Here is a 14,585-nt window from a genome sequence, read left to right as displayed (position 1 = left end):
GGGTTTGGCTGTGGTTGCAGGGTGAGAAAATATAAATGTTCAGGTTAATTTAGCTTAATGTTTTTTGTTGCTGGCTTTAACTGATTTGAAAAGGTCAGTTTCCCACAATAATATAAAATCATATACTGTAGTTTCCACTTTCCCCTGCTGGTACTGTATGCAGCTATAGTGCTGCATGCTGCATGGATTTTGATTTGATTTCCCAGGCAGTCTCAATTTTCCAGTCACTGTGGACAGGTTCTACCAAAAACAGGAAGTGACCACAACAGAAGAAACATGTTTCTGTTGAGTAGTTTAGATATAGTTTTAAACCAATATTAGGTCTGTCATTTGGTGATTTGGTCATATATTGACGATTAAAGGGATGATCAAAGGTTGTTTTTTCCCATGCCTATATTAAGGTGATTTTAACCGAGGCTGCCCCCTAACAGTTGACCAACTGTTAGTCAACCACAAACGTCATTAGTCGGCAATATTTCATTGGTCACAGAAAAAAAAACACAAAAAAGTGAAACTCTATTAGGAGCTGTGCCATGTCAAAATAAATCTAAACCTATATGACTGGACCATGTTGGAATTTAATTTGAAAGGACAGACACAGGAAGTGGCCACGCCCAGCAGTCAGACAGGGGTCAGGTTAATTTCCAGGGCTGGTACCTGCGGTTATTCCACAGGCTAGTTAATAACATGTCGGGCAGGAAATCCAAAGTGTGGGATCATTTTGAGAAGGTGAAGGATGAACCCAAGGTGATATGTAAACTCATCTTCACTGGTCGACTACAAACATGACGTATCCTCTGAAATATATAAGTCGCTACATGTCCATTAGCCACTTAGCACAATCATTACTGCTTTGCGGACAGCGTCATTAACAGGCGGCTCGCTCAGTGTGTGACGTGCACTTATAGATAAAATATAGGCCTATATTAATGAAGGTTCATTAGTACGGTTTTGTATTAATGTGGCACAGTGTTAACAATGTTACTGATACTATTCTTTCTCACACCTTCAGCTCAAACCACTGTGTGTTAATTTAATATTGTAAACATGCGGGAAACTAATCGACTATGGGCCCTAAATGATGATTATTGGTTGACTAGGAAAATTCTTAGTTGGGGACAGTCCTAATTTTACCTAACCGACTATCCAAACTAATCCCTTCAATCTTTGTCCTACTTTGTGTTGAGAAATGTTTTTATTGGAGTTGCATGTCCTCCCACTGAGGCCTGTTAAACAGCACAAGTGAATTTCCTCAATTACAAACCAGTATGGCGACTCTTTTCCATGAAACTGACCTCCTGCGTCTCCCTTTCTCCAAAACTGGGCTCTGAACTTCGTCAGAGTAGTTGGATAATCATGGATATGATTTTGATTTTGCTGTTAAAGTTAATTTGACAATGTTAAACAGAGCAGGATGCTGTGATATTGTGACACAGTTTTAGAAAGGGAGTCATTTGCATAGAGGAGATTTTGCTATTGAATAGATTTTTAATGTTTAAATATTTTAAATAAAATGTTCAGAGATGTAACCTTTATCTTTGACAGTAGATCGTCCATAGTGACGTACTGTGATCTAACTCTTCGAACCCCCTTCCTACTCCTGCTTCCCGTTGACAATCAGATTTCCAATCAGTGATCTCAAGTTAGCGCAATTGAATGATATACGAATAGAAGTGACCAACCCTAGCCACAATATTATTTTGGTGACATGGCAGTTGTTTAATAGTTGACACAGCAGTTAGTTTTGGTTGGAATCAGGCCACATATTCAGGTCCTTTCTGATCAAAAGCTCAGGAACTGGGAAAAAAATTCTCAGTATTTAAAAGAAAAGAGAACATAACTGTACATACTGTGCTTTTTTTATACATCATGCCTTGAGTTTGTTTCTCAGGACACAGTGAATCAGAAGTGTGCTGTACTGTAGAGCTGAAACAATTAGGCAGTTAATCAAGTCGATGCAAATATATCCATAACATTTAAATAATTAATTAAACATTATTAACACCAAACATTTGCTGGTTCCATCTTTAAGGTGTGCAGTCTTTCTTTTACATTGTTTTTTCAGACAGAATAAATTATTAAAAGGAGACATCTTTGGCTCTGTAGGTGTGTGGTGGGCACACAGTAATAAATCAGTTGACTGAACTAAATAATTAAAACATGTGTTGATAATAAAAAATAATCATTAATCGCAGAATTCTGCAAACCAAACAGAAATTAGCTGGTCTGAACATAAAATGAGACAATTAGCCTTTTAATGAAGGTTTAGGGGCAATAGGACCCTGAGGAGGGACGGGGGGGCGGGTGAGGGTGGCATTTGGCGTCGAGGTTTGATGCCTGCCACACACACACACACACACACACACACACATCCTCCTCTCAATCCGTTCTTGCACACGCAGCTCCTGCAGTGCCAGGCACACACGCATTAAAACAAATCCTTCCATCCTTCCACACACACTGATATATACACACACACACACACACTCTTTGCTTGCTTGCACAAACAACCAAATACACACATATACGTAAACACACCACACACACATGAATAATTCAGATCAATATAAAGCATTCAGGTTGAACTTGAAGGAGTGTTCATTTGTGCAAGGTCACCTACTAACACACTGCCTTAATAAGCAGAGTGTCTGGAGACACACACACACACACGTTGGCAGACATACACACATGCTTTTCTCTAATGGAAGTGGCTGGAAGTGAGCAGCGCTTCTGGTAACAAAGAACTGCCCCTCCTTCCTTCCTTCCTCCTGTCCTCTCCTCTCCACCTCCTCCTTCCATCCTTTTTATCCTTCTCCACCTTCATCCTTTGTTTGCATATTTCCGAATGTGTTTGTGTGCGAAGAGCCAAAATAAACAGAAGAGGAGGAGGAGACTGGTTCAAATACAGCCGGTTGTTGGCATGATTACTTTTTGGAGGAAGAAAAATAAAGAAAGGGGGAAATGAGGGAGTGGAAGGAGGGGAAGACAAAGTCAAAGCAGGGTGACGGAGAGAGAGAGACAGGCTGCTGATGCACTTTAATATGTGTGTGTGTGTGTGTGTGTAGCTTCTCTGCGGACTTAGAGTGTCATATCCATCCCATATCAGTGTGGCAGTGCTTTGTTGCCATGTTAATGCTATGCTAATGCAATGCTAATTGACCATTCACTCTCTTGGCTTTGGCTTCGCTGATACACACAAACGGATGTGAGCTGATTCACTGTTGTGTTACATCATGTCAGCGTTCATTTGCACAACTAAAAATACAACCTGAGACACAGTGGGAGGATTTAAAGACACGCCAGGCTCAGATGTTTGTGATGCTTTAAACATCAGGCAGAGCTGAGCTTTTAAATAATCATATTTAAATTACACACAACTGAATAAGAAAACAGAAATGAACTTATACAGCTGGGAGCTCATTATTACTGATGCTTTCCTGAACTAAGTGTGTCTTATCTCAGTTTAGGATGACAGTTTGTATTTTTTTTTTTTTGTATTACGAAAACATGTTTCCCAGCTGCATTTAGAGAAACATCCTATCTTATCTTAGGATTGGAATTTAGCTATCACAGAACTGCCAGTTTAGAGATTTCCTAAGTTTTCCTGATCCTGAATTAAGATGGCATTCACCCCGTCCTGAATTCAATATAACTGCCAAATGGCAGCAGCACTGTTGTTCGGACTGTATGGCAATGGCAGAGATGATGGGAAATAACATGAACACCGAAACATAATCACCAAAGGGCTACTCAACAATATAATGACACTTTAAATTTCAGTAAATAATTTTAACTAATTGATTGATTCAAATCATTGAGAAGACGACTTTCTAAAAAGCTGAGGTTACCTCTCCTCCACCAACACGATCAGTGCCTCTGACCCTTCGTTGCTAAAATTGATAGCCATTTTCTCTCCACGATAGCTTTTGATATTATGGTTTGTCCATCTCGAGGAGCCCACTAGTGCATTCCGATCAAAGATACATACAACAGTGTTTTGTATACACTCTAAACAGAGATACAGGCATGACAGGATGAGGGACAATTGAAGAATCACATTTACAGTTAAAGTTAGATTTCTTAAGGGAAGAAACTTCAAGGGACAGTTCACCCCAAAATCAAAAATACATATTTTTGGACAGGAGCTCGTGACATTGCAAGATATAAACATTAATGGCGTCCTCCTCGACCAAGGTGTAACATTAGCTATCTCAGTGGTGCCAGGTGAGCTAGCAGTAGATGCACACTTCCTTCTGCACAGTGATACATTTGGTGGCTGTTGTAGAGAGAAAGTAGTTCCTGCATGAAGCTGCTCACAACAAGGTCTATGGATTATCTTGAGTATCTGGGTCATGATTTTTGGGAAGAGACATTGCTGTTGAGGTTTTCAAATGTATTTTCTTGGCACTTTGAGCAGCACACACGGAGTGCCATCTAGTTCCATTATATTCAATAGAAGGCAGACATCTCTACAATCTATATCTCCACCACTCAGCAACTCACAACAAAACAATCTAGACTGAGAAATAGCACTACAGGTAAGAGGAAAAATATATAGTTTTGATTTGGGGGAGAACTGTCCCTTTAAGTTAAGATAAGGACATGCAGTTAGGATATTTCTCTGTAATGAGGCCCCTGGATAGTAGCTGCAGATGTGTAATATGTATCTGCCTGGAGTGCATGGGTTTAGCTTCAGGTGATTTACTGGAAAACTGCAGCTGATTCACAGCTTGGTTGGATAATTTATATCAGCCAGCGTGGAATTTTACATTAAGCCTGCGGCAGATTGATTAACACCATTTTTTAAGAGGAAAAGCCACCTCAGGAGTGGTGGTGATGAAAAGTGTGTGCCCTCAGTTGTGGTAAAGCTGCTCCAACAAACTAAAAAAACAGTTTTTTGTGATGTGCTAGTAGATGTTATGATGTTAAAATACTCACATTGTTTTTTATTACAGTTGAAAGATTATATGATTTATTTTTTAATGATATTCAATGACATCTCAGATTAAGGGAAGCTCAGGGGGTCAGGTTCCTACTTGACAGTTGGACGGGTTTTTTTTTGTGTGTGTAAAAAAAAAAAAAGTTATCTTACTTTTATGTTCACTATATATTTGTATTCCATTGGTATCCAAATGGGTCAATTAATGTTTAATCTTTTCCTATAGAGTAATATTTGCAGCAGGGTATCGTTATGCAGCGTTAGTATCAAAACTGGATCCAGTGAATGCAGCTGCAAAACTACATGAAGCTAAAAAAAAAAAAAAAAGCCTCTAAGCGCTAATTTAACTTTACACTGGAAATACTGTAACTAGCTACAACACAGTATTGATCTAATCTGAACAAAATCAATACCGACATGATGGGGTTTTCCTTGTGAGTCACTCGCATCTCTGTGCGATATAGTTTTCATTGCTCTGCTGCCTGGCTGCAGACACCAAGAGGGAAAAACCCTCGATTTGTATCACTCTGTCTGTCTCAGTCTGCCGGGGTCGCAACCTTATCTCCTCGACAACCCAAGTCACCGGTGAGGAACGGATAGATTAATATTTCTCAGGTCGGCATATCTGCTCCCCCTCCACGTCTCTCTATGAAGTCGCTCGTTTAATCTTCGTCTTCGCGACGCTGTTCATTCAGATTCTCATTCAACGGCTTCAAAGTGAATCCCTCGAGCTGTTTTAATAAAAAATGTCCATCTCCATCCCTCCGTCCTCACAAGCCTCCCTGCAGTGGTGTGGACACAGGGAGATACTGTGTACAAGCAGACGTACAGTAACTGTGAGTGTGTGTGTGTGTGTGTAAAGGAGAGAAAGAGGGCTTTGTTTTACATGTGACTAGAAAGTCCAAGCTGACGTCAGCTAAATGAGAAATTCAAGAAATAAAATGCTTCAGTGTTCCAGATGTTCCTTTAGTGATTTTTTCCTTCGGCCATTTTCTGAGTAAGTCATGATGTGAGATCATGCAGCACAGTGGCAGTGTAGATCATATTTACACCTTTAATGGACAGCTTGTTGGCCTTTATATGGCCTCTGTAGTTCACTTCTTTATGGTGTTAATGACTCAAACAGTTTGATGGTTTTGGAAAGCTTGTCCATCCCACTCTGACTCTACCCCGATCCTTTCCTTTCCTTTCCTTTCCTTTCCTGGATTTTCCTGGACTTTATTTCCCCGGACTTTCCTTTCTCTGTCTTTCTTTTTCTGCATGAGAGTATGAAAATCACCTCACAGGGGGAGACACTCGGAGTCAAAATACACATTTGCACAGTTCAATCTGGTCCTGTTCTGTGCCTTTAAAGCTCATTTGACACTGTCCTCATGAAAATAGTATATTAAAGGGAAGCTACGGCCATTTTCAATATTCATACATGGTAGCTCTGTGGTCTAAGACAGTCCAAAAATATCAGTAAACATGAACAACTCTCTCAAATCCTAAAATTAAAGTGATAAAACTCATATTTGTGATGTCATAGGGCTTAGAGTCTGGAGCTGCGTCATAGACTATGAATGATTAAAGATGTAACACATGACACTGAGAGCATCCAGGACAATGTTTTGAGTATATGGGTACATTTTCTGTTTCAGAGCTGAGAACACTACAATAGGATAAAGCTCTTTTAGGTATAAAAAAGAACACAAATATTGTGTGGTGCACAAAATCAGGCTCTGGGGATGCACGATAATTTCAGCATCGGCATGGCATCAGTATCAGACAATATCAGCTTTTAAATGAACTATCAGAATTGTCCAACATGCTGTTTCTTATTTTGCATAATGAATGAATGTTACATACTTTGAAAAGTATTGTGTTTCATGTCTCCATCTGCTGCTGGGCCATCACGATAAGAGTATGCATGCATAATATGATGTTAATCCCACTACAGAAGAGACTTGATGATCACTAAAATTAGGAAGGGGAAAAAGTGGATATATTGATATTAGTATCGATTATTGGTCAAATGAGTTGTTCCATATTGGCATATCAGATACTGGCAAAAAAAAATCCAATATCCTGCATCCTTATCAGGCTCCCACTCATTGTTTATGGAGCAGCTCCAGTCTTCATACCCAGTGACATCACAGGTTTGAGACCTTCTTCTCTGGTTTCTTGCTTTGAAAGAGAGAATAGCTCATGTTCACATATATTGATAAAACTTTCTCAGGCCGTGGAAATAAAATTTTGGAATTCTTGATTTAGGTGGTGTTCCCCTTTAATGTGACATCATGTAAGACGTTTGAAAGAGGAAATAACTGTCCTCCTCTGGCAGATATAAAGTTAAATTCATAAGCAGTAAGATGGGCCTTTGCACAATCTTGTACATGCCAGGGTTTTACAGCTACAGACTTACTCAGTTTGGTATCACCAGTAGCTAACAGTGCTGAGTTTATGACTCTTCTCTGCTTGTTTTACTGTTGCACTACATTTTAGTTCAAAACAAACAGCGCCTCACCAGGAGACATGATTGTTTTCTTTACCTTGTGGTCTCATCCTTCTCACTCTCAGATGTGTTGCCTGTTGTCTTTAACATCAGCCAACTCAAAAGAATCTTGGAAGAAGAGTGCATTTTAATTTTGTATAAATCAGGCATAGGCTATAGATTTCTATTTTTATGTAGGGTTTTTTCGGTTTCGAGCACCTGTTGTTTATTATTTTATGTCTGTATGAATATCAATAAGCTGCAGACTCTGGTTACTTACTTCAGTCGTCTAATTTATGAGCAGTCATTTTTTTTATTAGTGTTACAGTATTCTCTTTGCTGCAGACCTCATAATGATAATGTAACATAAATTACAGCCGACTTGCTGTTCACTGTAATGGATTACACAACTGAAAAAGTGTGTGAATAGACTTTAAAATCCTTCTATTGAAACGAATGTAAACAGTAAAGAAAATACGCCCAGATATCTCAGACACAGCAGCATTGTTTGCAGAGCGGTTAAGGTGATGTAAAGCTTGATTCATAGTAAATGGACTAAAGCATACAACAGTGGTGTTGTACTTAATGAACAACTGGAGGGCAAAGAGTCAGATTTATTTCATTTCTGATCCTCAGTTCAGGGTTATCAACACCATCGCAGCAGACAAAGACGCTTTATGCTCAAAGCGCCGACAGTAAATGGGCTGTTTATATCCTAATTCAGCGCTAGCAGGGTGTTATAATGTTTTCACAAAATGTGTGTTAAAGTGTGCGACACACTGCAGAGTGTGAAAACAGCGTGAGCGTGTAGTAATGAGCTGAGCAGACTGGGGATTTGGGAAACGCTGGTGTTGCTTTCGTCTTATCTGCTCTGCTCCGTTGTGCTCTGAGCTGCTTTCCTCTGCAGCAGACAAGTGGAGAGAGCTGCTTAACGCTGCATTTGCATCCTTGGAATTCACTAAAAAGCTGTTATCAAGTGTGACTAAGAATAAACATGATGTGAGGATCTGTTCGCAACATTACAAGCATCCATTTGTATTGTGATATGAACATCACTGGATTGTTCTTTCTTGGTAAATAGCAGGATTTATGAAGAAATTGTCACCTTGTCAGTCTTCTCTTTGTCACTGCTGCCATCCATCCTGATCACACACACACACATTGGTTATGCAACCCGTTGTGTGTTGCATTGTGTAGACCCTTTGTTCCAGTTTGTGATGGCGATGATGCCGATACGTGAGTGTTCTCTCAGGCTGAGACTGGCCCCTCGCTTGCAAGAGCGTACCACTCTGTTGTGCACTTCAAATCAATCGCTTTTCTCAAGAAACCCACACTCTGTTTTTGTGCACACACATCTAATTTCTCATTTCTGCCCTCAGAGGGAAATAATAGCTGTAGATTTCCAGCACCACATTTTTTAAAAAGTCAAATAAAAGCCTTGTGACTTCAAAATTTGGCTTTACAGTGTGTTGAGTTCTTTTATGTCACTGACAGAGTGTTGGAAAATTGATATAAGCAGTAACCTTGGATGTGTTTTTCCTCAGGAAAAAGTAGCTTTCTCATATTACTGTAACTCTGTAGCCCAAAAATGTGATGTGCCCATGGCCAAAACAACATTGCATTGTTGTAAACAACCACTGGAAATTAATAGTGGCATCACAGCCTTGGCAAGAATTACTGTAATTGTTCAGTTCACCTACCAGAGGCTGTGAAACCAGGAAATTATTACATAAAAGTGTCACCTTAGTGTGAAATGAGACATAACCACCTCAAAAATTAACCAGCCAATATGATAAGTTACTCTTACAAATATATACGCTTTGGAAGTTTAAAGTTCAGCATGTAACGCCCTCTAAAAACACAGGCAGTCATGTTTATGTCTATTTGTGCAGATTAAAAGAATAAAATACAAAGTGTTGGTAGTCCTTTTGGGCCCGCTGTTTCCCCCTGCTTCCTGTCTTTGTGCTAAGCTAAGCTAATCACAGTGCAGTATCATGCTCTCCTTTAACTCTAACTGTGAATTTTGAAACCTGGGTCACAAGTTTGAGCCCTGCAGCAGCCACGTGTCCTGTTAAAGCGTCCAAACTGGTGATCACCTGATAGAAGAGCCTGCTCTAAATCAAGAATTTTGGTCGTATAGAAAAGTTTATTTCTGTAGTTTCTTTCAAGAGTGAACATCAGAGTGCTTCACAAACAGAAAATAAAACATGTCCCTGCTTGGAAATGGTGGAGAGGAAAAAAAGATAAAATATCAGTTGGACACAAGCACTTAAATTGTTCTCCTCTCTGCTGTGCAGCTCTCAGGATTTCATGCCTGCTTGCTTCAGGTGAGGCTGTACACTGAGAGCAAATCTGATTTCTTCCTCTCCGACTGTCTCCCAGAGAGCTATCTCATCTATTGTCAGTTAACCTGTGTGATGGGCTGTAACCTGACGAGGCTGTTAAAACCATTTCCATTCGGAGGCCATATCAGCACAGCGTAAAAATTTACAGTGCTTTGCTCCGGTCTGTCGCCAAGACAGTAACAGCTCAATCCAGCAGGTTAGCGTGTTGCTGCCTGCTGAGGTGACAGGACACTGTTTTTATTCCTACAGCTGTCATCACTGAATATTTTTGCATTTTACTGCATTCACTTTCCTGTCTTTATTCAAAGTTTCAACATTATTTTCAGTGTATTCAGTCCTCATTTGCTCCCTCGCAGTCTCACGATCTAGCAGAGCTTGTATCACACCCAGAGTTTCCACATTAGTTTGTTTTGTTTCATTCATTACACTTTCCTGTCCATCTCTGGCCGCAGTGTCAACACTTTTCACCATCCTGTCACAGACTTTTCCAACTCTTTCATCGGGACACTCAACGTGTTTGATCCAGCCGTGCTCTGTGTCCCCAAGTGTCACGGCTGGTTGGGCTGCAGATCAGATTGGATTTGAAGGCGGAGGGTTCACACTGCTGTGCCTCCTCATCCATGATGGAGGAATGACAACATCTCTCTCTTTCACTCTCCCTTTTTTTATGCTCTGCCATCACTGTAGTTATCTGTCTCTCTATCTTTTCTCTCTGCCGTTAACCATCTCTTCCTCGTTCCTTCTCTGTCCTGATCTGTTTCCCGCCATCCACCAGGCAAAGGAGGGCTTGGCATGCATTTGTGTCTTTGAAAATTCATCTACCTCTCTGAGTTTGTCATCCTATTTCCACTACTTGCTCAATATCCATCTTTTCCCCTTCATAGAATCCACTATGTGTTTACTGTGAAATGACAACACTCACGCTGCTGCTGGAAAAGCAGAGGATGCAGCCAGAAGCTGTTAAGTATGCTATCAGATAACATGGAAGTCAACCTGTTATCTTATCTGCAGTGTAACTGTAGACCTGCGGGCTCAGAAACATGAGAACCAGGCTCTGGTCACAGTGTGTGTGTGTGTGTGTGTGTGTGTGTGTGTGTGTGTGTGTACTTTTACATAATGAATAATGAACATTTCCAAGCATACTTCTGTAGAGGTAAGACCCAGGTGTGCACAGTTATAAACAATCTAATAGCTTCACAAAAATAGAACTGCACATGTGAGAAAAAGATTTCAGGAAGTGATAGGTGATATTTTCAAGGAATTTGTTAGAGGGATAGTTCACCCCAAAATTACAAGGTCACATTTTATCTCTTATATGTAGTGCCATTTATCACTCTAGGGTGTTCTGGTGTGAGCTGCAGAGTGTTGGAGATATCGACCTTCTGAAATGGCATTCAGCTTGTGGTTCTCAAAGTAGCAAAAAAAAAAAAAAAAATACATTTGAAAAACTCAACAGCAGTGTGTCTGCCCAGAAATCATGACACGCTTACTCAGGATAATCCACAGACCTTGCTGTGAGAAGTTTCATGTAGGAAGTATTTTCTTTCTACCAAACTACACGACAGCCGTATCACCACGCAGAGGGAAGTGTGCATCTACTCATGGATGAGAGGCTCATGCTTGTGACAGCAGGACATGTAAACATTAATGGCGTCCCCCTCGGCTGATTTGTAACGCTAGCTAGCGCAGTGTTGCTAGGTGAGCCAGCAGTAGATGTGTCCTTCTGCACAGTGATACGGCTGGTGAATATAGTTTGGTAACAAGAAAATAGTTCCTACATATGACTGCTCATAACAAGGTCTGTGGATTGTCTTGAGTTACGGGGTCATGATTTCTGGAAAGAGACGCTGCTGTTGTTTTTTGTTTGTTTGTTTGTTTGTTTGTTTTTTACGCTTTTAGCCCCACGAGGTCAATGCCATCTAGTTCTATTATATTCAGGGGGAGCTCTAAGGCTGATATCATCAACACTCAGCAACTCACACAAAAACAATCTATACTCAAAAGCAGTATTTTGGATTTTGGTGTGAACTGTCCCTTTAACATCTCTGTTTGCCGTGTTCTTCATAAGACCATCAAGAGGATAAAAGATAATGCAACACTTGCTCTGTAGCTAAATATTTTTACAGATAACTTCGGCTTAAAGGTCTAGTGTATATAATTTAGTGACATCTAGTGGTGAGGCTGCAGATTGCAACCAACTGAAACTTCTCCCATGTACCAAGTAATTAATTTAGTTAATATTATCTTCCATTTATGCCAATATATCCCCCTAAAATCCCTTCTCCGTCCAGCTTCAGGCAGCGCTCTCCCATTTCAGCTGTTCAGCTGACAGTTCTTGCAGCCGTTTGCCTGCTGATGCAACTTGTCACTGAGGGCAACTCAGACACAGCTCAGACCCATGGTTATCAGTTTAGGCAAGTTTAGAGTCACTGACTCAGCACTTTGTGGTTCAGGCTGTTCAGGTATCTAATTGCCAGTTTATGCTGCTGTTTGGTATTTTACAGTATGTACTGTAATGTCAGTCAGAGCAAGTCAGAGGAGGCTCAGACAGCTGACTGACAGCCCAGGTAACTCTTCTGGCAGTCTTGGTATTGTGCATGTTGGCTCACTGTCACACTGTCACGACTTTCAGGGACACTTGAATAAAACAGAGCCATCGTTAATATTATTAGTAACACCTGTGCTTTTCCTGCTGTGACAAGTGGAAATGTCTGCTGTGGCAAAGGCCTATTAAAATGGTGGAGGGTGGCAGCTGTGTTAATGTGCCTGTCTCACTGTGGGGAACTTTTAAGTAGTTGCTAAATGTAGATGACTTTTTATAACTTTAAATTATGTCTGTATAATCCCTGCCAGTATTTCAATATTTCCAAACACTATTATACAGGCAAAGAAACCGCTATAACAGCTCCATAATACTCCCATCCAGCATTTCAAAGTGTCTCTCTGCTAGCTCCGCCTTAATTAGTGATGTAAGAGTTTGTCTGTGGAGGTATTCTTACATCACTCACCCTCCTAAAAGTCTCTATCTCCACAAGCTGAAAAAGTGACTTTAACACAAGTCTATTTTTAATCGTTTTCGCACATGAGGGCAGCTCTTCCGCTTGCTGACAACTCAGGAACCGCTCATGCAAATGAAACAAGGTGTGATATTCAGTGTCATGAGCTCCCTCTCAAGAGTCTAGCACAAATTCATTTCCATCTTTTTCCATCAAAGCCCCCCCCCACCCCCTCACCCCCCTGTTCCCCCATTCCCCCGCAACTGAACTCTGCTCAGCTGAAAGCCCAATCCAATAGTCCCGACATCTGTTCAACTCCAGCCAGAATCAATGGTTCCATTATCAGGCAGGCTTATCGATCGGAGAGTTTAGAGCCATTCATGGACTTTTTGCACCCTAATAACTGATGTTAAAATGGGTTAGTAGACAGAGAACGATAGAGGGAGGAAGCGAGGGATGGGAGGGAGGGAGAGACAGCAGGAGATGAAAAATTAAAAGGTTGGGAAATAGCCCAAAGAGAGTGATTAAGGGATAGAAAGAGAAGAGGTCAGGGGCATGGAGGAAAGACTGACAGACTCATGGAAATAAAGTATCAGATAAATAAGCAAATCTCCTTCATGCTGATGCTGCAGTGCAACTCCACCTGGACATGAGAGGAATTACGGAGAAAATTCCTCGAAGGTTTCAGTATTTTAACACGTCACTACAAACATTACATTTACATTTTAGGAAAATCTAAATCAAAAAGAATAAGAGCATTATTTTTTCTTATTTTTCTGGCCACCTTTCTCACCTTTTCTTCCCTCCAGTTCTTCCTTTTGTTGTCGCTGGCTCGTTGCAGAGAGAGTAGCTTGTTTCCATGGAAACGGGCAGAGCCAGATGAGCTTAGCTACTTGCACTGCAGCGTCTGTCCTTACTGTGTGTGTGTGTGTGTGTGTGTGTGTGTGTGTGTGTGTGTGTGTGTGTGTGTGTGTGCGCGCGCGTGCGTGCGTGCGGGTGTGATTGGTCTTGGCTCTAGAGAAGGAAGCATGATGATTTATGAGAGTCTAATGCACTGGGCAGACACGTGGATGAACAGAGGATGGTGTGTGTATGAGTATGTGTGTGAGCAGAGTAGTTATTAGCAGTGCAACCCAATCATTACGTCTTATATCTACGCTTTTGTGCTTTCTCTTTCTTTTTCCTCTCCAGCTGTAATTCTGCACCCTTATCAGTGTCGCCGTGGTGATCAAAATCACTACGAGGATGGTTAACATCACCATAGCAATGGCATCCGGGGCTCAGCACGAGAGGGGAACTGTGTCATATGATTTTTAAACTTTGGTTTTTGTTCAGATTACACAAACAAGATGTAACATGTTGATAAGTGAGCCTTTGAGATGCTGGCAGGCAGATTTCTTAAGGTTTGGACAGAGTCAGGGAAGCTGTTTCTTCCTCGTTTTGAGTCTCTGTGCTAAGATAAGCTAACTCTCTCTTGGCTGTAGCCTCGTGTTCAACAGATAGACATGATAGTGGTATCGATCCTCTCATGTAACTCTCAGCAAGAAAGCGAATAAGCACATTTCCCAAAATGTCAAACTATTCCTTAAAGGAGATACAACTGAAGACAATCTTGGTAAACTGGTGAGCTGATAAGGTTCCCATGCATCCTGGAAAACCTGCAGTTCTCTAGTGTTGCCTTCAATGTCCTGAAAAATGGGAAAAATTGCCTTAATTGTACTGTGTCTTGTTTTTGAAGTTTGAAAATAGATCAAAGACACACATATTTGCCAAATGCTTGTATGGAAAGCTTGAAAACTTCTTTAAAGTTTATGACTAAATCGTGGTATTGG

General features: G+C 40.8%; 1 protein-coding gene across 2 annotated transcripts in view; it reads left to right on the top strand.

Annotated features, from left to right (window-relative positions):
* The window catches only part of soga1 (suppressor of glucose, autophagy associated 1), a 142,782-nt gene that overhangs the window by 74,023 nt on the left and 54,174 nt on the right, over positions 1-14,585 (top strand). The window lies entirely within an intron of this gene.

The sequence above is a fragment of the Epinephelus fuscoguttatus genome, linkage group LG7, assembly GCF_011397635.1.
Source record: "Epinephelus fuscoguttatus linkage group LG7, E.fuscoguttatus.final_Chr_v1".
Taxonomy (NCBI): domain Eukaryota; kingdom Metazoa; phylum Chordata; class Actinopteri; order Perciformes; family Serranidae; genus Epinephelus; species Epinephelus fuscoguttatus.
This window is presented reverse-complemented; position numbering and strand designations above follow the sequence as displayed.